Below are 22,993 nucleotides of genomic sequence, written 5' to 3' on the forward strand. Positions count from 1 at the left end.
TGGCAATTCGGTGGAAACCCGGATTCACCTCTGACGCGCTCCTCTGCCAGAATGCCATTGGCAACGGTTCGCTGCCAATAAAATCTGTACAAGCTTTGCCGAGCATCGGTATTTTCGGTGCAAATTTTTCGCTTTTCGGTTGTTGTTTTTATTTTGCTCTCTCTCTCACTCTCTTCGTTTGCGGTACAGCGCGAGAAAAGCCGGCATATCGAAAATATTTACAAACGCAATTGACCGTGTCACATCCAGATGGGTAGAAAGCGGGGGAGGGGGAGGGAGGTGATTGGGTGCGGCTGCCAAAAGCCACATTTTGGCGCGTACATTGTATATCGGGTGCATCGCGAAACAAGAGTGCAACGGGAATTATTTCATTAAAATACACGGTACAGAACGGGTTGAGTCAAATGGACAATGCCCATACCCAGGGACCCTTTTTCCCCAATCGGTGCGCATTTTGATTGGCAAGCAGTGCGCTTTTGTTAAATGCAGCGCACCCGATTGTATGTTTCTGAGAAACAAACGAATAATTTCCGATTGAAGCAATTTTAGCGAAATGTGCCAAATACATACTTTTGGGAGGAAGTTTGTTTTTTTCTCCATTTTTTGGGAGAGCTTTTTTATCTGTTCATGGCGTTCCAAACCAACAAATAAAAAGCTGTTAATTTTACCAGTAACACAGCTACATGTCATTATATAAAATTTAAGAATTCTGCCAGAAATCTTCCAAGGGCGTTCTGGTGGGAGAGCTGAAATCGGCGCAGGACCAGTCCGGAGGACTTCACACGTCAAATCACTGACTATCTGTCAGTTGAGGACTGACTTATTTTCTTCTTCTTATTGACTAAACAGACCTCTAAACGTCAATGCCGGCCATCAATGGCTTACTAGACTCTGCGATACCACGTAGTTGGATAGTCAGTCCTCACTATGGTGGGACGGTACGGATGGGATTTGAACCCCGGTCCTGCCACATGAAGACCGGCGCCGTTGACGCTTGCACCACCGGGACTCCGCTCGGGGACTTACTATCTAACTAGGTGTATCAACAACTCTAGTATGTTACGTGGGCTGCTACATATATTTCTGGCCTAGCCCACAAGAAGTATTTCCAGATGCAACCTGATATTTTTGTTCAAAAGCCTAAAAATTTGGAACATAATCACACTCGCAACGTTTTGACGTACGACCATCATTTGTGGTGAACATTTCCGTGCGATCATTTTTTCACAACTTTCGACCGGGACTATCAAGACAAGACTGCTTTGAAGAATACAAATCTTTGTATGGCGATGAAGCACCATCCTATATCACTGTTAAAAACAGGTAACGTCAATTTAATCGTGGCCGGCGCTCGCTCAATGACGAATTTCGAGAAGGTCGCGCAAAAACGGCCGTTGTGCCTGAGAACATTGATGCTGTTAAAGATACTACGAGATAGATTCATCTTGGGGCATTTCTTCCACCAGCATAAACACAATTTTTCACAAACACCTGGCCGTACAAAAAATTTCTTATCGTTTCGTGGTCCCGCACTTGTTGACAATCGCTCAAAAATAGGCTCGTGTCAATTGGTGCAAGAAAATGTTGAAAATCCCTTCCGGATCGGCACTCCGTAGTGAGGACTGACTTGACTAACCTGGTGACTACGTGGTATTTGCATGCATCCCAGAATGTGCATGCATCCCGGAGTTTGCGGGCACACTGTACTTTGCGGCACAAAGGTAGGTTATACCGGGCCTTGACTAGTTCTATCAAAAAGTACATTTCACAAATGGTTGGAAACAAACGAATCACAAATGGTTGGATGTTCAGTTTGAATGAACGGTCAAACTCCTCCAAACACACACAGCTAAATTATGTAAAAAATCGTTAAGCTCAGAATGTCAGACATTATGGACAAAAAAGCTTCGTATTTCTGATTTTAGTTTCGTATTCGAGTGTCAAGCAATAAGTGTAAATAAATTACAGCTGCTTCAAATTCCTGTTTCTTCTGTTTTGAATCCTCACGATCTGACCTATCACAATGAAAGTTAGGTTATCTATGAGTTGTACTACCCAACGCAGACTGGTTTTGCGTATGTACGGTTCAGCAGAAATCAAGCGTCGTCCAGCTTCAGACACATTGTTAGAAGTCTTCCTATTATGCTAGGCTTAACGTGGATAGACAATCCTCTGTACAAGGGAACGACCCGGAAGGGATTTTATATCCGGTCCTACTGTGTCTTTGCCACCGAAACTAAAGTAGAAGACTTATATAGTCTGAATAACTTGAATAAAATTGAGTAATATTAGAAGGATTATTGATTGAAGCATCATCAATTTTGACTACTATTTGGGTAGGAATACCACCAATTTTGAAGGATCATATGGAAATATTTGGCACCCATTTTCTGGTCAAATGGCAATCCATTTCACTAATAGATATTTTAACATCAATCTCTTCAGTATTCCTTTGGAGGGCTGAATCGAAGCAAAAATGTTAGAGCCGTGACATTCTACTTGTGGACAAGACCGTCAAAATATGCTAGGATCAATGTTATTCCCCTTTTAATTCTGGACAATTTTACTTGGGAGATGTCTCTTGAACTGTAGATCTCCTTGGTGCACATCTATTTGGTAGTTGGATAAAGATTTGAAGGAATTTCTATGTACATCTTCGCCATATGTGTCCTCAAATCAAAGGATATGTTCAAATTAATTTGTTTCCACTATAATACTTCTAAACCAATCCCATTGATAGTTTCTCTAAATTTATCCTTTTACCTACCTTATACTGATGCTTGTCGAAAACTATTCTTCGCCGTGGAACACCACTCCAAACCAATCCGCTTCAACTGCACTTTTCCAATAAATCAAGGGCAGCAAAATTTGCAATTAACTGCCAACAACAGCAGCAAGATTACACGTACCCAACAGCTACCAGAGGGCCCTTTTACCTTGCCACCCTTTTGCGTGACCTTTATCTATTTACCAAATTGCTCAATCTTGCTTCGCTTTTTCTTCTCGCGCGAGCTTTTCTTCTTCGAGAAACTTTCACCAGAAAAATAAAAAAACCGGAAGAGATTTTTGCTCAACACGCCAACCCCCCGGGGGTGGCACGCGATTTATAAGCACGCACACGAAGGGACAACAAGAGCAGAGGGAGAAGAAAAACACTTTTACTGCACACTGTTATACACAACACAGACAAAAAAACAGGAACAGGATCAAACACGGATTTCACACAATGACACACAATTTTTCGTTAACGCTTGCTTTTTTGCACTGATTAATTTACGATACTGTATGGAAAAAACTAATTTTCAACCGAAAAACACTCCAAAAACACGAAAGGAGAAAGCCGTATACACTTCACTTCACTTTAGCAGGAAATTGAAAATAAATCAAAAATCACACAAAAACACACACACACACTTTAAGGACTTTTAGCACACAATTAGCAAACTTTCTTTTTATTGGTGGCTTGCTAAACTTCAAAATGAAAGATCTATTAAGTATAATTTTTCTTGATCGATTATCGAACTGCACACAAGCACACATACACCAAGTGCACACACTTTCAATCGACGTTATAATTTTTCCTCACACACACACTGTTCACGTGGATTCCTGTATAGCAGAAGTGTTGAGAGGTTGGGGGGGGGGGGGGGGAAGGATAAAAAAAGAAAGGAGAACATAATGGTAGACAAATGAAATAAAAATAACTTCTTATGATACGATCAAGCACAACCCACCCGGAACGCCATAACGTAACGAGTTGATGAGCGATTGACACGAAACGTGATTCTGCTAGGGGCCCCGGATTCCGCTTATCCGTGTTGGAGGTATAACATTCTCTTCTGGCGGGAAACCGCGTTTGCTAATTCCTTTATTGCATTAGTAAAAACCATAGCTCAAGCGCTGTAGCAAATTGCTTTGGTAAATGGATTTAACAAATATTAGTTTTTCCTTGCAAGAAGAAGAGCACAAAAAAACGTTCATAAAATGCATTCTCACCCTCGTCCAGTGCAGCCCAAAGCCCACCAAGTTGCACTACGAAAGTGGAGCAGCCATCGAGTTTGCAAGCTTGCAATTGCCGGGGTAAAGCGACCAAGAATCGATTTTCTGACAAGCCCAAACCTACTCTGCTTACGCGATTGAAGGGAAAAGCACAGGCTAAACAACACCGACGCCTACTGCTTTCTTCCGCCCAAGAAAGAAAAGAAATTGGGGCCAATAAGGGTTTCCGTGGTGTTATTGGCAAGTTCTGCCAGTTTGTTCCCCAGATTGCTCGGTGTGCTTCGTCGCCGCATTACTGCTAGTGCTGCGTTAATGTTCGATAAATTTCCGCTCGATAAAATCAGTTCCTCATCATAGGCTTAATGGTGGCTAAGATTTCCATGGCTGCTGGCTGCATAAAGAAGTTGGGCTCATTTCTACCGGACGACAGTTGCCCAACTTCCAATTGATTTAAGGTGCCTCACTAGCAGTTCGGCAAAGTTTCCCTCTGACCAAGAAGGGTTTGTTTTTCCTTCTCTGGTCGCTATCGATTATCGGAGTTTGGGGTTTTCCGGTTTTCCTTTGGTACGGAACGTGACGAGCGAAAATGGTCCAAATACGTAGGGAAAAAAAAATCTCATCCCCATCCCCAACTACGAAACATATGTTTTTCTCGCACACACTAGTATATCCACACACACACTTACACACACACAAGTAGAATGAACAATCACAGCAGGCTTCTGGAATCGATTTTGCCTTTTGCCTAGGTTCGGGCACCACGGGGGTTTGATACCCTTAAACAAAATGGAGCCTTTAAAATGAGTGTGTGTTTATGTTTTTTTTCACGTGTTAGAGAGCACAATCCGCATGCTATAAGAGCTACCGTTAGGGTTGCCAAACATCAAACAACGAAGCAATTGATGGGGGATGGGAATGATATTGTAAATTCCGTGCTTTTAGATTAACCTGAATGTGGTGACTGATCTCGCCAACACTTTTGATGCACTTTTTTTATTTAACAAGCTTTTACACAACACTGAGTACACAGGCACACGAGACACATGTACGAGGCACAGCCTAATATTCCTCTACACCTGAGGAAAAAAAAGGTGCGCGGGTTCGATGAACGATGGTGCAGATTTAATTTTGCTGCGGTGTCTGTGCTGCGGTGTGTGTGCTAGAACACCACGGCGCTAAAACGATCTTGCCCGTCAGCCTACAAGAGCGCGCTTCCATCGTGCTCTATCCGGTTTTGTATTGATCGCGAACTCGCCACACGTAGGATGGTGATGATGATGATGATGATGTTGGTCCCACTCAATTACGTGTACAAGAAGACTGCAAAACCGGCTCCAGCTGCTTCTCACGCATACACAAACACACGCCCCAAAAAAGACACGCATCAAGAGCGCCATGGCGTTCGGGTGCCAAAGTGCCCAAGCTACGCTCAAATAAGGTTTGCTGGTGCATTTGTACTCCGTTCGCCGATTAATTGTTGCCGCAAGAGATTGACGTTTGACGCTTTGAAGTTGCGTACAAACCACACGCATTCGCACGCACACCAAAGCACACTACGCTCGGCAAAGGAGGCTGAAGATGATGCTTCACCGCATACCGGCATTTGTGAATGTCAACTCCAGTACCGCCGCTTGTTACTTTCATTCCTTTCTGCTTTGTTACACGCACACACACACACGCACACCTCTTTAAAGCCTTTTGTGCCAGCATCGAATCAATACCGTGCACAACACGCGCTTCATTTAGCAAAACTAGATTTTACCTTTCTGCTAGACGGATGCAGCCTACAGAGGTACAACACGCACACGCACACGACACACCTGACACACACGCTTCCGCGACGCTTATTGTTTAGGGGCACACGCACGCACGCACGACGCACTCGAAACCGACACTCGAAGCCCCCTTGCGCTTTGGTCGGCGTTCATCGGTAAACTGAACCTTCGCACTGGGTGTGCATCGGATGGCAAAAATGTGGAGCCCGAGCCGAATGAACACACACGCACCCCAGAGAGAGCGAGATTGCGTTGCGAGAGCGGATGAAGCAAGCGATGAACCGGAGCGGATTGGAACGTTCATTTTATTCATGGAATCCGGTGTTTATTTTTGAATGGGTTGGAACTTTTGTGTGCGTTCGCTCTCTCTCAATCTCTCTCATTTTGGATTGTTGTTTTCTTTCTGGATTGCGTTGGACCGGTTGGATAGTACGATTGTTAGTCATTATTTTATAAAATATCTACAATATATCATGCCATATCACACAAAGATTTGGATTCTTCGATGTTGTTCTACGCTCAAAACTAGACAAACAATTGCTTAGTTCTTATGTATGATAAATAAAACGTTCAATTATTTTTTCCCAATCCCATAGTTTAGCGCGAGAACGTGTGCTCCGGATACCTAGAGATGGACAACTCGTATGCACTTCTTACTTTTAACGCGGTTATTCATTCTCTCTCGGAAAATAAAGGGAAATAATTTTACAGGAGCTCAATCAGCCTTTGACTGGGCGGCTCCATAAATGACGATTCACGAATTTTCAATGCGCCCTTTTTTATTGGTTAATGAATATAGTTTTATTGGACTTTGTGTTTCAGACTAATTTTGTTGACCCAGTTGCCTACATTTAGGCTACGCCAAAAGTTCATTGCACGGGAGGTTTTCATATTCGATCACTAGCCAAGAGTCCTTGAATCCTTGGTTCTACGGCATATCAAGAGATTGTTTGCATTTATTAGAAAGAGACTTTGGTCTAAACATTTCGCATTGGGTGCGTATCTCCAGCGCTTAGGTAGACTCCAAAGTATGTGATTGTGGGCTCGGATATCAAGGCATAGATTAGCTGCTATGGTCTTGTCTGGAGTGCCAGGCTGCTCGATTCGTCTTGTTAGGTGCAGTTCAGGACATTGGAAAGTGGCCGTATATTCCGATATGGGACCTGCTGGGGGACCGAGATGCGGCTTACCTGAGAACGATCTTTGGTTTTGGTGTGATCCCCATTCCTCCCTTCCCTCAACTCCTACTGATTATCTGTCTTATTCGAGTTGTACCTATGAGTGTATGAGTGATGATCACCGGTCAAAGTAAATGACCGACAAGTCAGCATGAAGAGACCAAGAGGCCACATCTAAAGCTTCAAGGTGCGATATACCGGATTGGGATATGAACCCTGGTCATGCGCAGGATCCTCACGATAAAGACCCGTGCTTTGAATAGGAGTCTGCTTCTGGATGACGGGAAAACAAGCAACGAAACATCCGGCAACTACGACCACTGAGTCCTATAAATATAAAAAAATCCATCGCTAACAAAATGGAAAAGTAACTATCAACAAAACCATTCAATTTCAACATTTAATTAAAAATTGAATGAAGCGATCAGCCTCCCCAAGATTCTATTTATCCTTGCGCAAAGGTCATGCTAAGCTTCTCTGCATCGTTCCAATTCTAGAATTTGTCTTGCCGACGTAAAGACTCCTCAAAATTGTATCAAACTATAAAATCAAAAACCTCAAAGCATGCAATTAAATATCAGCATTTTTTTTATTTACAAAATAAACAGAGTTAATGAGTTTATTGGGATCATCATACAGAGCACAGTTCCAATAATTCTCCCTAATACTATTTTCCGCACCGAATGTAATCAATCTTTTAGATAATAATATGTTGGCATCATATTGGTGAGTTCTGCGAATAGCGAGTACACACATTTCATTTGAATTAGCCCCAATAATCATGTACCAATAAAGTCCATTTCTAAATAATGCATTAAACAATCGATGAAGTGAATTCTCCTCATTACTCCTCTCCACACGCAATTTAAATTCCTCGTATCGTAAGCTGTGCGTAACAACAAGCTGTATTTTTTAGTACAAAAATTGTTGTAATCGATTACGATCATATACATCGCATTTGATAACAGCAAATAATTACACAAAATATGTAGCCATTCGTTAACTATTCCTTTTGATCTCATCATTGTTGCAAACGTTATGCACATGAGCTTCGGCTTAAAGTTACAACTAAACCATGCGACATCAATCAGGGGTCAATGCTTGCCCCTGCTTTGATCTGCCAAAGCTCAGCCATTGCACTCGGGCCGGCTTTTGAAGTATCCAATAAAAACGCCACTGAACCGAACGGAACTAATGAATCAACGTCCGTCTAGCATGCCCAGGGATGTGCTCGTTAAATCGTCGATACGAAATCTGTGTACGTGCTGCAGCGCTCGATTCGATATTTGCATTGATAACAATATATATCCGTTCTAATAGTGCATACACCATTGAGCATCGATATACAACCGGGACCGGGACTTCTTGGCTTTTCTGTTCGGTTTTTAATAAGCAACCTACAATATCTAAAAGTTGTTGCAAGAATATTTAATATTTGCCATACTATGCAGTAGATGAATATCAAATAGCTGCTCAAAGACACTATTATCATTCTTTCTCCAGCTGACAAATTTAAAACTTGCTACAGTGGCATGGCAAACAAAATCGTCCTTCAAATTCAAAGCAGTTCGTCCAGCTCAAAACACTTCAAAAGACGCCAGGTGCTTGAACGATATCGAAAAGCGGAACCCTTCGTTGCTGTAGGTAACGCCCAGCTTTCATTGGGTAAGATCCTCGATTCTTCTCTCTTTCAAGCAGCACACCATCGAGTACTTTCAAATCGTAAAGGCATCGTACCGTTGCATCAACAATCAAAAGGAGTTCGTTTGCAGGAACGAACGGTACGAAGCGAGTCCTATGCAACAGGAAGTCCACTGGGTCCAACTAATCGTACCTGCATCAGGAAAACCTTCCTTTTCCAATAACGATGAAGCGATGACCAACGAGAGCAAAACCCCCAACGGATCGAAAGAAGTTCCGTTGCGTTGTGCTAAGAGTGCTGCTGCTGCTGAAGCTTATTAAACGCTATGCAAATCGAATTCTCGCGGTATCGTTTGGTTGTGGATTGCATTACATTATGAAGGTTGGATATTCTCCAGCGGGTCGGTATTATTGGTTGAGTGGTAAAAGCGGTAAAGTAAATCAAGTGCAAAGATTTCCTAAACTTTTAAAGAACAACAGAACAGCTGTAAGGATTTAAACTATTCAAGCGCCTAAAAATATGCAATAGGCATTGCTCACGAGCTACTATATTACTAAAAGTTAATTATTTATGCCTCAAAAACAAATCGTTTTCATTATTATGACCTTTTTTTGGTGACAATAGAATTGAAACATTAATTAGGATTTAAATATTCATTTGCATCATTTGATTCAAACGTATTTACCAGATGATCTAAACCAATTCTCATCCTCTTTATGCCAATATTATTATGCATTCAAATTTAGTTTCTTTTGTGACATCCAATCAAGTCAACCCATCAAGCTGGGCTAAGAATAGATATCGTAGGTCTTTTAAATTAATTCGCAAAACACTCGCACCGCCCGATAAGCAGCCCATCGCTTACAAGCTGATAACGGTTGCTATCGGTCCATATTGTGGTCCCACCGGGACGTATCGTACCGTATTACCCGTTGACACACATTGCATCCCTCTGGAAAAAGGGGGCCATTGAACTGGGAATGACCTTCCGGAAAAATCCACCCACCCAAGGACGGTCCCTTGCCAAGCCGATGCAGAGGATATGGGAGAAATGTCCATTTAGCTCTGTTGTTTTGCTCATAAAATATTCCAATAAGTATTCATATTTGACCCCTTTCATTATGCTCTCTTGCTTCACCCAAATACAGACTTCTGGCGTTGCTTATACTGGGAAGCCGTTTCCTGACGCTTACACATCCTGCACGATGATCGTGTACCGTAACTATTGTAGCACGTCGTTCTTATCGCTGGCGCTACGATCAACGGTAGCATTATGAAAATCTCAAACGACGTTCACGATGGACCGTTGTATCCTGCTCGGTAAAGGATGGCTCCTGCTCGGGGAAAGACATTCCTTTACGGCTAACCATATGGATAAGACTTTCGTCTTGGAGCATAGGATGGCACAGGAACAGCATGCTAAGCGGGGCGAACCATTTAATGGGTTGCGATTATATCGATGGTCATCATTAAGCGAGAACCAAGTGTGTGGTACGTGGAAAATGAATCTCTATCCGGAGATTGGAGTTCTAAGCTTTGAATATTATTTTGCTTGGGATTTTCCTACGAATAGACGACTTTAAAAGGTAAGAATTGCATTACATTTTAAAGCAACAAAACCTGGAGAAGGTGTTTTATCTTTATTACTTTCTTTCGTTCTTTGAAGCATTCATCAATACACTTCAATGGATATAAAATCCCAAATTGCATATTTTTAGACGGTTTTCTAGACTCTCAAAGTACTTTCCTAAATAAGGCCACAAACTTTGTAATATTCAATCAGCTCTCATAATATATGTACGCTTACAAGACAAATCTGCATCATCGTGCGGTATTTAATGGTATTTTAAGGAAATTGTTTGCAATTTTCATTTGCACAGGAACCTGCAACACGTAACACAAAATGTGATTCTATATTCATCATTTGTTTCCCAACTTTCAACACGTGTTTGTCTTTTGGGGCAACAGTTGGTTTCCGCTGCTAATTTCACCTCAGATGCACACACTTCTATTTGTCTCTAGGCTTTACACCACTTGAGGTGTCGCAGACCGTAGTGAAACATTTTTAATTAATTTTCCCCATCAAAGGATCCTCCTTTCGCTACCATACTTTCGTGTAAGTTTAACCTAGCCCCTCTTCGAGAGTCGTAGTTTCAATTTTACCTTCCACCATCCGGCACGCTTCGGAAAATGCGTACCACCGGAAAACGATACGCAGTAGGAACGGAGTAGGAGCGTCCATAAACGGCTGTCTCTTCTACAAAGTAAGGTTCAGAAGAAAAAAAAGATGTCCTGAAATATTCCCACCCAAAAGTAGGTGTGTCCTTCGTTCAACAGGTTTTTGGACATCTGTCCCATTGTTTCCTTGTAAGTTGAGATAAAACTTTCATCCAGCAACGCCAACGAAATGCGCATTCATGAGTTTCCAAACACGCACGACACGTTGCATACACCTGGTACACGCAGGACATGCCCGTTTCGCTTTCAGCTTTACCTGTGCTGCTGTAATGGGGAAGTTCCATTCCGGGCGGCCACAAGTACGGAAGCTGAATGACCTGATTCCACGTTCTCATTTAAGCCTAAAGTGTTGACTGAGTAATGAAAATATGAATGTTGAATTTGTCATTTAAAGCATATTGATGTAAATTTCTGTTGAGCATCACCGCCAGACCGTCAGTCATGAATAAAAAAGTTCAATCGAAATTGGAGTGACTTCTGTAAAATACTTAAAATAAGAATAAATAAGCATTCAAAGAAATAATATTTATGGTCTATTTCATACGAACCCTCTAAAAAGCGGTGTTTTGAAAAGGAATGTGATCAGAAATTGATTTAGGTATTTAATAGTATTCTTGGAACACACGTCCAGTACCTATTCGAATGTAGCAGCTTAATCTGTTCCTCAATAAAATCGTTTTCAGACTATATTTATAATTTCGATGTAACTGCAGTACGTTGCTTACCGTACTGTAACTCAAACTGCTTATTCAGTATTACTTGCTTATATTTAGGCTGTAATATTATACACCCCAAGCGGCATTCATCGCAAAAAAACCTATGGGAAAAAGGCTTTTTTTAGATTGGTTTGTACTTTCAACTACAGCATATTTTGGGTGCGTCAGACGTTTGATTTTTGAGCGTGTTCCTTATGCACATTACATACTCTGCTTTTCTTACATACTTTTCTGGTTCCTAGTACGGCAGCAATCAGTCCTTTCACTTCTTTGGCCATAAGTGTGGTGCTCTCGACATTTCAAATACTACAACGATCACCGCAAGCTTTGGTTTGTTGCATCGGTGTGTGGCGAACGATCAATGGACATCGATTAGGCCTCCAAGACGGTGTGGTCTTACCTATGGGACAGTTCTAGGTGTTTTCGAATCCCATTGACCCAAATGGCCCTTCCACGCAACCAAGGTGGTTTCAATCTTTACCTTCCCACCTTTACCACAACAGTGTTGCTGGCGAATCGGCTGAACAGGGATGCCTAAATTCCCTGAGCTGCTGCTGAGAATTCCTCGAATATAGGCTCCATTGTCTCAACGTATCCGTGCTTTCGAACAGTAATCCAGCAGCTCGTATACCATCCAGTACCTACAGTCTCAACCAAAAGTTTGCGGCAAATGATGGTAGACTTCATTTGCCTTCCAGACTTCCAGACAAAGAGACTATGGAGTTCCACCTTCCTCGGATTGGTGATGGATCAGACCAATGTTCGATACTGTTTTTGATGGTGCACATCACGGACCACAAGGACTGCTGCTCGACAGGATGAATCGGGCTCCTTCAGCTCAATCTGCTCCCAGCTCCCAGTCTCTGACTCTGGAGCACAAATATGCCCTGTACGCTGGGGTCTCTAGTGCTTGGAGAATACTGATGCAGCCTGCGGAACCCATCGTCCCAAACTACAACCTCACCTTCCCTTCCATTCTCTTGCCTATTTAAAGTCACAATGCTGTGATTGATGAAAATATCCCTTAATGTTATTTTTAAAATCTGTACGTCGTCCCTACATGCCCTCTACTTTTCTTTTGTAAACTAGTTTTTAAGTTGTTTCAAATAAACAATTGTTGTAAAAATAAAATTGATTGAATTTTCACCGTATTTTTTAATCAACTGTCTTCTATCGATGTATATGACTTGAAATGAGATAAATTGGGTAGTTTAATCAACAAATCCTGAGTAGCAAGCATCGACACATCGTGCCTTCACACTTATTGCAGACACACTAATACATTTGATCTCTTTTGCAGCATTAGAAAAGAAGGAAAAGAGTTTGCGATCAAAGACGTAAGGAGTTTGAAGCTTTCGTAGGGAATGCGATACTCGTGACACTTTGAAATTGAAAGAAACAGGTTAAAAACGACATATTGTGGTCTGCGGTTGTTCCGGATTGACTGAAAGGCAATATTTAGACAAAGTTTTTTATGGTTGCTTGTACCTAGTTTATGAGGATGTCCGGTGATATCGCGAATGATAATAAGGCCTTTTGACGAATAGTATAAGCCAAAAGATCGTTAAGCCAAAGAGGAGAAGCAAAAGAAGTATTTTTTTGCGATTAAAAGGTCAAAGGCGCGTCCTTGGGCTCTGTTTGTTCTTTGCTTAAATGACAAATGATTAAGACCCTAAATCAATAAAAAGGTGTTTAATGTAACCTTTTAATAAATCTAACTATAAACGCATTTAACATACTTTAAAATAATAAAACCAATATCTTCAAACATAGTATTAGGCATTTCTATTAACAAATTTTGTTTCAACCGATCGTACGTTGAACTTAGTTAAATTTTATTCGTTTGCTGCAACGTATTGCTTCAAATAACAAAAAAATACTTCAATATTTTCCCAAATATGTTAATGATCGTTCCCCAGCTGCATGGTCGTGGTATCGATTGAAGTGATAATTAATTAAATACCCAAAAACTCTGTATGCTCTTCTAATTTTATACCCACAAACGAAAGCAAAATCACTCATGCAAACTGTCCCGTTGGTAAGAGGAGAGGAAACCACAGAACACACACACCCACACACACAACCAGATAAGCGTGCAGAGAATGCAACAAACTGTTCAGGTTCACAAAATTATGATGCACTCAGCACTTTGGATTGCATCGCTCTCTCCAACCCTCACCACATCATCCCTCCCTGTCGGTTGATAAGTAAATACTGGCTGGCGAAAATGAGTAACACTCATCGCATAATAAGTGCATGCCTCCCCCTTGCGAATAGTATCGTTTTAAATGAAGAAATTAAAACAACAAAAAACAGACAAACCATACAAAACTACATACAAATGGTTCGCTCAATACGCGACGCACTCGGGCAGCTTGTTGATTGCACTCGCTTTTCTATCGATTCGCTCGCACGAGCGCGCGCTACAATTTGTCATTCGGTACACGCGCACGCGACGGTAAAAGCGGCAAACTATTTTCCACATCGATTTCGGTCAGCCTCGAACGAGGTTGCCGCTTCGTCAATATGCCTTTTTCTTTTCACCACTTCTCCGTTTGAAAACTTCTTTTCGAAAACTCACCACCAACGTCGAAGCGTCGCCTGCTCGCGATGACATTTTTCGGGCGAAAAACTCATTAACACGGCAACGGGTAATGAATGTTAATTTCATCCCACCAAAACCCTACCCCCCTCCCCCTCCTTCCTCTTTCACTATCCCATGGTGTTGTTTCATCCACGGTCGAAAAACTAGTCCGCCCGGTTCGCACCTGACCACAAAATGGGGACGCGAACGGGGTGGGCACAAAAGAACATCCTCTTTCGCTTCCGCTAGGCGAGATGATTACTGAATAAATTTTCCTCCGGATTTTTTGCCTTTTACGGGCAGCAGGGAGGCAAGGCAGGTAGCTCCCCACATACGTGAAGGCGAGATGGTGTGAGAAAAACCGCAACAATATTTTAAATTAAATTACTCTTCCGCACGGCACAGCGGCGGATGTGTCGTTGACCGGGACGCGTGCCATGTCAAGCCCGATGGAATACTCCGTCGGCACCAGTTCCAGCAGGTTTATGACTTCCGCATCCTTGCCGGTTGTGATAAAGAAGATATAAATCAGGATTTCGGGTACGAGGTGTAGATGAGAGAAGGACAGAAATTGAAATCTATTTTCAAGCAGGGCGCGGTGATTGAAAAGTCCGCAGGAAAAAGAAAAAAACAAATACCGGACCCAAATAAGGACTCTTATCGTGCACCCAAAAGCGAAAGAATGTGAATCCTAGTGATTGTTTCGAATTTATTTATACGTGCGCTGAACAGCAGGTTTGGGTAGAGCTTTTTAATCTTATTCTTATTTAAGGCATCCTCTGTAATTAAATATATTTTATCTTATCTTGACAGGCCTTAAAATAAACCTTTTGTGGAATCGTTTTAGTCTACTAGTTAACAAAGTAATCAATTACTCAGTAGAGTGTACGCTGAACTAAATAACTAGCAATGGGAGGGTTATGTGTCCATAAGAGCAGTGCACCCATGACATTCAAAACTACATCTTAGACCAGAATGTTAAAAGACTAGAGACAAATGGAGGCGCCTAGTCGTTTGCGATGGAGACGCCCAGTACTTCATTCAATTAAGAAGAAGAAAAAAAGAATGTGGAACATCCTACAACAGCCCAGGTCTTTGGCAACGTTTCGCTAATAATCATTTACCGAAAAGCTAATAATATCATACACATCAACATATCATTTACAATCCACATCAACAGATTGTAAAATGCATCCTAAAGCAGCTAGCAACATATCATCTTTGTCTAAATCCCGAACCGAACCGCAAACGATTGCTTCCTGACCAAAGATTCAATAATTATCGTCTTACCTTCCGCTCACATGTTGATTGGTTTTAAGTTGGCTCCGTTATATTACGGCACGTGCTTTAATTCAATTTCCACTCCTCTCAAATTAATCTTCATCCATTATGCTGCATAATTAAAATCATCACAAAACACTCTCCCGACATTCGACCGTTCATTGCCTACGGAGTGCCTGCGCACCCTCTGCTTCCCCTTAACACATCTCCCCTACTTCGCAATTTCTATTCCAACAAGGTTCCCTGTGTTTTCTAATTTCCTTCACGCTAATTTTGGAAATTTCCTGTGTTTGCGGTAAAACCAAACCCGGGCGCCACCATTTGGCTTAAATCGCAAACTTTTTCATTTGCCCGAACGCTTCCATCGGCTTTGCCATGGTCATCAATTAATTAAAACACCAAGTAATGGACAAAGTTTGCAGGCCATCAAGGCCTTCTTCGTGTACCTGCAACCAAAGCGTGGTGTGGCGTGGATTAGAACGCGTAACTTGCGGTCGATTGTTACGGGCAATTGGCACGGCCGGTGGGTTGGGAATAGGAATTGGTGGAGGGTTTTCGGTACGAAAGTTTCTGCCTCAATCACACAGCACCGCACAGCGTTCGTTCCTAAATTCTTTCCTTTTTATTTATTTATGACTTCATGCGCCCATACAAATCAACCGTGACGAAGTTTTTATTTAAATAATGCTCCCCACTTGACTTCATCTGTTGATTACTGTTCGGCTTAATTGTAAGCTTTCTCTTGCCCACACTGCTAGCCGCTGATTGTTATACCTAATTAGTAGATCTCTCCATCAAACGAGCTTCGGTTGAGTTGTTGAAGTTTCAAGTGAATCACTGGACGTCTCAATTTATCGAATTCATTACGTTTAATTTGCATGGAAATATAATCAACCACTTAATCGATGTCAATGGCGGAACATGTTAGTGTACACGTTCAGTGGGTGTGAGCGATTGAGATAAATTTTTGGAATGAATTTTAGCACTCATCGCCGTTTTTGATCATGTTTTGCATATTTGCACAAATTTGCATCGAAATCATTAACAATCCAGGACACAGCATTTCAGGGGTTATAATATAAATCTTCATCGAAATGAATTTTTAATGAGTAGCATTTGCACACAATTGTTTACTGAATGGTTTTTAAAATTGCTGTAAAAAATCTATTGAGTTAAAAACCCGAATTATATGCAAATTAACATCAGATTCACCGTTTTAAGAATTTTAAAAGAAATAAAAAAGCATGTGGGATATTTTTTCAATTGTAATTAATCTTGTCAGTTCAAAAGCAGGGAATTATAATTTTCCCTAATTATATGAGCACAGTTATTACAATGTTTAGTAAAAGAAACGAAAAACCTAGAGTTATACAATCTGCGTGAATTTTTTCATCAATATGTTTATTTACATTGAGCAATAAACACAAATATATCAGCATTTTCGGGGAGTAGTTACTAAATTCAATGGAGAAAATTTTAAAGGAATAAATAGAGAACCTCTGTTTACAATTTTTCTATTTTAGTCTTTCTATGGGGCGGCCCGATGGTATAAGCGACATCGGCGCCAATCTTTAAACGGCAGGTCTGGGGCTCAAATCCCATCCGGACCGTTCCGCCATAGTGAAGACTGACTATCCAAATATCGGCAAGTCTAGTAAGCCATTTGATGCCCGGCGTAACCTTTACGGTTGATAAGCCAAGAAGGAAAAGTCTTTCCATGTTAAACGATCAACACTCTTCTTTTGTTTAATTAGGTTTCAGGCCAATAATGCTTCTGCAAACAAAAAGTATTCTCACATTTCCTTTAGACTACCCAATTTCCCAGTTTAATAAAAAAACAAAGCTTTAATTTTACTCCTATAACGCCTGAAATTATGCTAAGAATGTTCTGAATCTTCCTTTTGTTCTTATGTGAAGAAATGTTTTTCATTACAGTTTTTGTGTATTTTACAAACTTAGCTTCTCTTTTCATACACTTCTCTCATTAAAGTGTGCCAATGACGTCATACTAATAATTTGTACTATCATGAAGAGCCGCAACAGGATTCTTCACAATAATAAACACACACTCACACACACGTAACCTAACCGTTGTTTGCCGGACCTTGCTAAAACAAGACGCTCAACGTTGCATTTTCCCATACGTAACCAAGTCAACCCACAACCACAGAACGAACATATGAAATAGTTTCATAAACTTTCTGCCAAACCAAGCTGGTAAGTCAAACTTTTCAGCCCATCCCAACCAATGATGTGCTGACGCCAGGTTTTTTTTTTGTCTGTTTTCTTCTCCCTCCTTCTCTTCCTCCAAACTAAGAGTAACGATTCGAACTGCGCTTGATCTTGACGCTATTCCTTGTGGCTCCAGAACGCGAGCGCCTTCCAGAAACATCTTGGCCCACGGCCTTGGTTATGGGTTCCGTCGGCCACAAACATACGCTGGCTTTGGAACAAGTTGCAAAGGTGGGTCTGGGAAAACTTTCTGCCCACCGGAACGAACACGGGTGAATGGGCGGGCAGCAACGGGCAGCCATTGCAGTGCGAATGCATGCCGTCCAGGTTTGGGAAGCGTAACCACCGGAATGCAAACTTTGCCAAACCGAGTCCCAAAACTCGGAACACAAATGGACAATAAATCTGTACGGCTTAAGATGCTCACCACGTATTTGAATTGACGTTTAATTTTTGCATATTTTTCTTTTCCTTCTCCATTTCAGTTGGAAGTTTAGGAAGGTTTTGGTTAAACAATTTGCTTTAAAATCCAAACACATTAAAGCGAAAAAAGTCACAATAAAAGTTGAGGAACTAAAACAGTACGATAACATCGCGTATCTACTATGTGACTACTTAATTTCGGAATAGTATTATACTATCCATGTAACTGCCACGTTTAATTGCAAGCCTTGTAACGAATGTCTGTCCTCCATTGCGATCCACCTTCACCACCGCAGTAATGCACCAATAAGGGTAGTTGACCTCCGGTGTTTTTGAGGTGTCATCCTGCCCACTGCTAATAAGGAAAATTAAATGTCTGCATTTGACACTCACCGGTACGGTCCGTTTTCATGCACACATACACATCTTACCGGTTCCGAGAAGTAGTAGCAAGTTAATTAAAATTATACCACTTGACAGGTATTAAAATTCAATTTCACCTTCATATGGACTTTGCCTACTTACTACCAGAAGGTTGTGCTACCCGAAATGTCTTTTCCAAAAGTTTTCTCCTACTATGAGCAGGACGGATGGCTGTGCTTACGCTAGCAAGTGGCAAAATTAGTTTTCCGAAAAAAAAAAAAACAAACCATGGCAAAAAGGTAGGGTGAGGTTGATTTTTTGTTTGTGTGATCATCAGTCCTACGTCCTAAGTAAATGTATCCATTTCATTACTGCACTGATTTTCTTAAGAAAAAAAAAAAGAATTTTGTTTTCCGGGTTTCCTAAATAAAATTTTATTTGATTGTAATACCAATCACATTAAATTTAATTCCAGATGACTGATCTTTCATTTTTGCAAGTGTTTAAGCAAGATTCAATCATTCAATAGTTTCGTAGTTTTTCAGACATCGTACCTTAATGTAGAGCTTGGGTACATGAGGGAACTCAACGCCTTGTGAAGATAAGAGGTAAATGAACCCAGTTCGAAAACAGATTATCAGTTGACGGGGATGATCTCGAGGTGGTAGATGAGTTTTGCTGCCTTGCTACGATCGTTACTACGGATAACAACGTAAGCAGCGAAATCCGAATGCTCCACAATCTTCTGCAATCCAGAAGACTCCATCAACACTCGAAATGTACGATATATCGCACACTGATACGTCCAGTTGTCCTCCACGTGTACGAGTCCTAGACTAAGCTGACGAAAGACGCCATTCCAATAGACGCCATTTTTTAACGCCAGAGGCTAAAGACTATCTTTGGTGGTGAGTGTTAGAGCAGGAGGTGTGGAGAAGCTAGCTAGCTGAGCTGTTTGACACTGAGAATATCCTGACGGTAGTCAAAACTGAAAGGATACGATGGTTGAAGCATGTGTTGAGAATACCATACTCATGCCTCATCAGGATCCTGTCGGAGATCATCGCAGATGGAGAACTGCAGTCCAAGACCTAGCGTCCTGAAAATTTATTGGTGACATCCCAACCCTGAGTAAGTGAAAAAGAAGCAGAAGCCTAAAAATATGCAATTGGTATACAACAACTGTTTTTGTTTGGTATCGGATCCCGGCCAGACCTTCCTCTCGTAAACAGGACTGGGAGAAATATTCATCCAAATTTCCTCAACCAAGAGTTCAATGCCATCCTCGATTCGGTTAGTGTGTTGTTTGTGGCTTTTAAAGAAACCACTCACTTTAAATGCTCTATTTCCCTATAAGCGTCCTGTTTCTTTTTTTCTGGCAAGCTCTTATTTTCCTCCTTTTTCTACTTCACTGTTTACCGCTCACACAAGACAGAAACCTCAAAAACTACAAGGTGACTACGGTAGGAAATGAGCTCTAGGATCCCCCTTTTTAGCCCTTCACCCAGCATCCATTTAAGACCGCTCCCTCGGCGCTCCGGTGCGGTCAGTGAAAGCTAACGTAACAAGCGAAAATCTTGTATGATTTATTTCTTCATACCAGTGCAAAAACGCAGACCGCACCGTTCACTCCCTATCTGCACCTCAACATCTCATTTCCACAAGGCATCCTCGAAAAACCCGCAAAATACTAGTTAATGCAATGCACGATTGCCGTTGACCTCAACATCCTAGCACCGGGACGAAACAGGTTCCAGGTTTTCCGGGCTCACCATCGATGCAAAGCGTTGCCCTTTTTAACCATCCGAAAACCAACCCGCAACAGAACAACCATTCCGTTCCGAAGATGTGCTCTGCTTTGGATTTGGAACAAGGCTTGTTAAATAATATTCCCCAGCCGTCGCCGAGCCGGTGCACGTTCCAACACCGAGCTACACACTGTGCAGCTGGCTTCGTTCAACAGTGGCGCGCATTTTGCTGATGGTCTGCAACGTCTACTAAAAAGCTAACACTAACCACTCTTTCGGTATTAGCGAGCCCTTCGCCGGGCATTAACAGAACCGTTCTGGAAGCTTCCGAACGCTCGTATCGGAACGCACGGTGACGCTTTTTGAAGATGTGACCGACCGACTACAGCTACGTACGTACGGTTTGCTCGGTCACACAATTTTATCGCACAATTATACATGCAGCGCTCGGCTCGGCCCGGTCAGTGTCGGGATGCACGGTGTACACGCCTCACGACAAGCTCGCGACAAAGCTCACGCAAAATGTCGCTGGAAAAGCGTAAGGATTTGCCACTGCACACGGTGGCAAGCGTACGGTGAATAGCCGAACAACGCGTACTGTATTAGCATATTTTGGTCTTTTCACAAAGGATAACGTCGATCTTGGTGATTTTGGATGAGAAACTACAGTCGGTATTATCGGAGCGGTTTGGGGTGCCTTCAACGACTATCGTGTATTTGGCAATCAACCGGTTCTGTTGATTATTGTTCCAATCTCATAAAGAATAGTTTGTTGTATTAAGCATCTGAATAGAGATCGAACGAAATGTTTCGAAAATTAACACTATTTGTACTTCATTTTGAAGCTTTTTAGTCAAGAGTGCTACATTTTACGAGCCAGTAATTTGATTGTAAACTCTTACTAACTAAGCAAGCAAATAAAATTTAGTAGAAAGAGCAGTACAAAAGTTTTAAAATAAAACAAACAATAATCCTTATTCAACTCTTACATTTTTTTTTTGAATTCAGATTCTAATGTATAAAGTTAATTCAGAATAATTTGATTTCATAAATTCCTATTTTAAAATATATGTATTTTTTCATACTAAAGGACTTAAGCTTGTTTGACTAATCATTCCGTATATCTCTTGTTTGGCTGCTTGCTCATTGCGGTATTGACGGCAATGAAAAGACAGATCAATTGGCCAAAAAGGCTGCTTGGGATGGGTCCTTTTTCAACGGGCTTATCTTACCTCACGAGTACAGTCTGTCTGCTTCGGTGGCAGAGTTTGTGGGACCAACGATGAGCTCGGGAGGTTTCTATATTCGATTACTCCCCAAGTGTCCTTGAAGCCTTGGTTCCACGGCATTTCAGCTGATCGTGCGTTCATGAGAATGATGTGCAGGCTTAGGTCTAATCATTTTGCTTTTGGGCGCGCATATCCAGCGTATAGGACAGGTCGACTCCAAAGGACAATCGACTCTCCCAGCAAAGATGAGAGGAGTATCTTACTTTTAAGTTAATTGTAAGTAATACGGCCTGGAACTCCTACATGATTCAAGAAAATATATTTTTTCATACATACGCCAAACTAAATCAATCTGTCTACAAAATAGACCGAAATTATTCACAAAATAGGATTAATTTTCCATTCTTAACGTAATAAAATTTTATTGAACTAACTTTTAGTGTACTTTCGTTCTCAATATATACCCGTCATGATTATTCTTTCATCCAAGTGCTTTCTGATGAAGCCCTTCTACTAAATAAACCACTTTTGTTCCAAATTCTCTCCCAAATACTACGCTCCCTACAGCACGGCATCCCCAAATAGTAGAAGCAGTTAATTTGCACTTTTCTATCCAGTCCGGTGAACTGCAGTAGCGGAAAATTATTTATTACTTTACCATCCTTGCAAACTAACCCAGCCTGAAAACCCACCGATTGTGACAAACAAATGGCGGAATTTGATTGAAATTGTTCCAAACTTATCTTTCCCTTGTCGCCCAAATGCTGCCAGTACGCTACTCGTGACCCCCCCTACTTAGGGACACTTCTCATCTTCGATCGCCACCGACCAACAGTCAGCCGGCAAACATTCCCAACAATAGCCGTCGTTCTTCGTGGATGAATTATTCATTTCCTGCTTAGCAAAAAAGGAACAAAAAAGAACTCCTCCCGGAATGACAACAAGCAAGTGGATACAGATAGAACGAGACAAGAAAAGGATAGAGAGAGAGAAAGTGAAAGAGAAATAAAAAAAGAATTACTTACTAACTACTTCATGGGAACAAACTGCCGCCCCCTGGTTGCGTATCGCATCAAACTGGGTTGCAGTGAGCGAGAAAAGTAGCATCCTTTCGGAAAGCCGACGAAGATGAACGATCAAATTACTCGGCTTGGGTGGCCGGTGTTGTCCAAAACTAATAGCTAAGTTTCATTCAATTGGTTAAAAACTTGTACCATCCCGGGGAACGATCTAACTTTTGCTGTACACGCCTGTTGGGGTGCAACTTGACGGGGGCGGGATTGGACTAAATTGTTCCTTTCATCAACGACGATGAATTTCTACTGTTTTGTAAATTTTGAATGCAAAACTGCTTTGTCTTTTGTGCTGTTTGGGTGCTTTTGTTTGCTACGATGTACCATGGTCGAGGGCTGATGAATATGAAACGATTTAGAAAGTGGATCATTTTTGTTTGGAAAAATGCATTTCTTAACAAGTTGATGCTACATTACCAACCAAACTCAAACACTGAAAACAAAGGATAAATTCAAAGCTTTGCTAAAAAAATATTACATCATGAAAAAAATTAAAAAAAACAGTCCTTTCA

General features: G+C 41.5%; 2 protein-coding genes and 1 non-coding gene across 5 annotated transcripts in view; 1 reads left to right on the top strand and 2 right to left on the bottom strand.

The window, feature by feature from the left end:
* The window catches only part of LOC126568604 (elongin-C), a 589,072-nt gene that overhangs the window by 480,968 nt on the left and 85,111 nt on the right, over positions 1-22,993 (top strand). The window lies entirely within an intron of this gene.
* LOC126568008 (mini-chromosome maintenance complex-binding protein) overlaps positions 1-22,993 on the bottom strand; it is a 232,355-nt gene that overhangs the window by 120,274 nt on the left and 89,088 nt on the right. The gene's annotated exons all lie outside the window — the stretch shown is intronic.
* On the bottom strand, positions 7,367-7,473 carry LOC126560136 (U6 spliceosomal RNA). The gene has a single exon (XR_007607055.1). It is a non-coding gene; the product is annotated as a U6 spliceosomal RNA (small nuclear RNA).

This window comes from Anopheles maculipalpis, chromosome 2RL, assembly GCF_943734695.1.
Source record: "Anopheles maculipalpis chromosome 2RL, idAnoMacuDA_375_x, whole genome shotgun sequence".
Classification (NCBI taxonomy): Eukaryota; Metazoa; Arthropoda; class Insecta; order Diptera; family Culicidae; genus Anopheles; species Anopheles maculipalpis.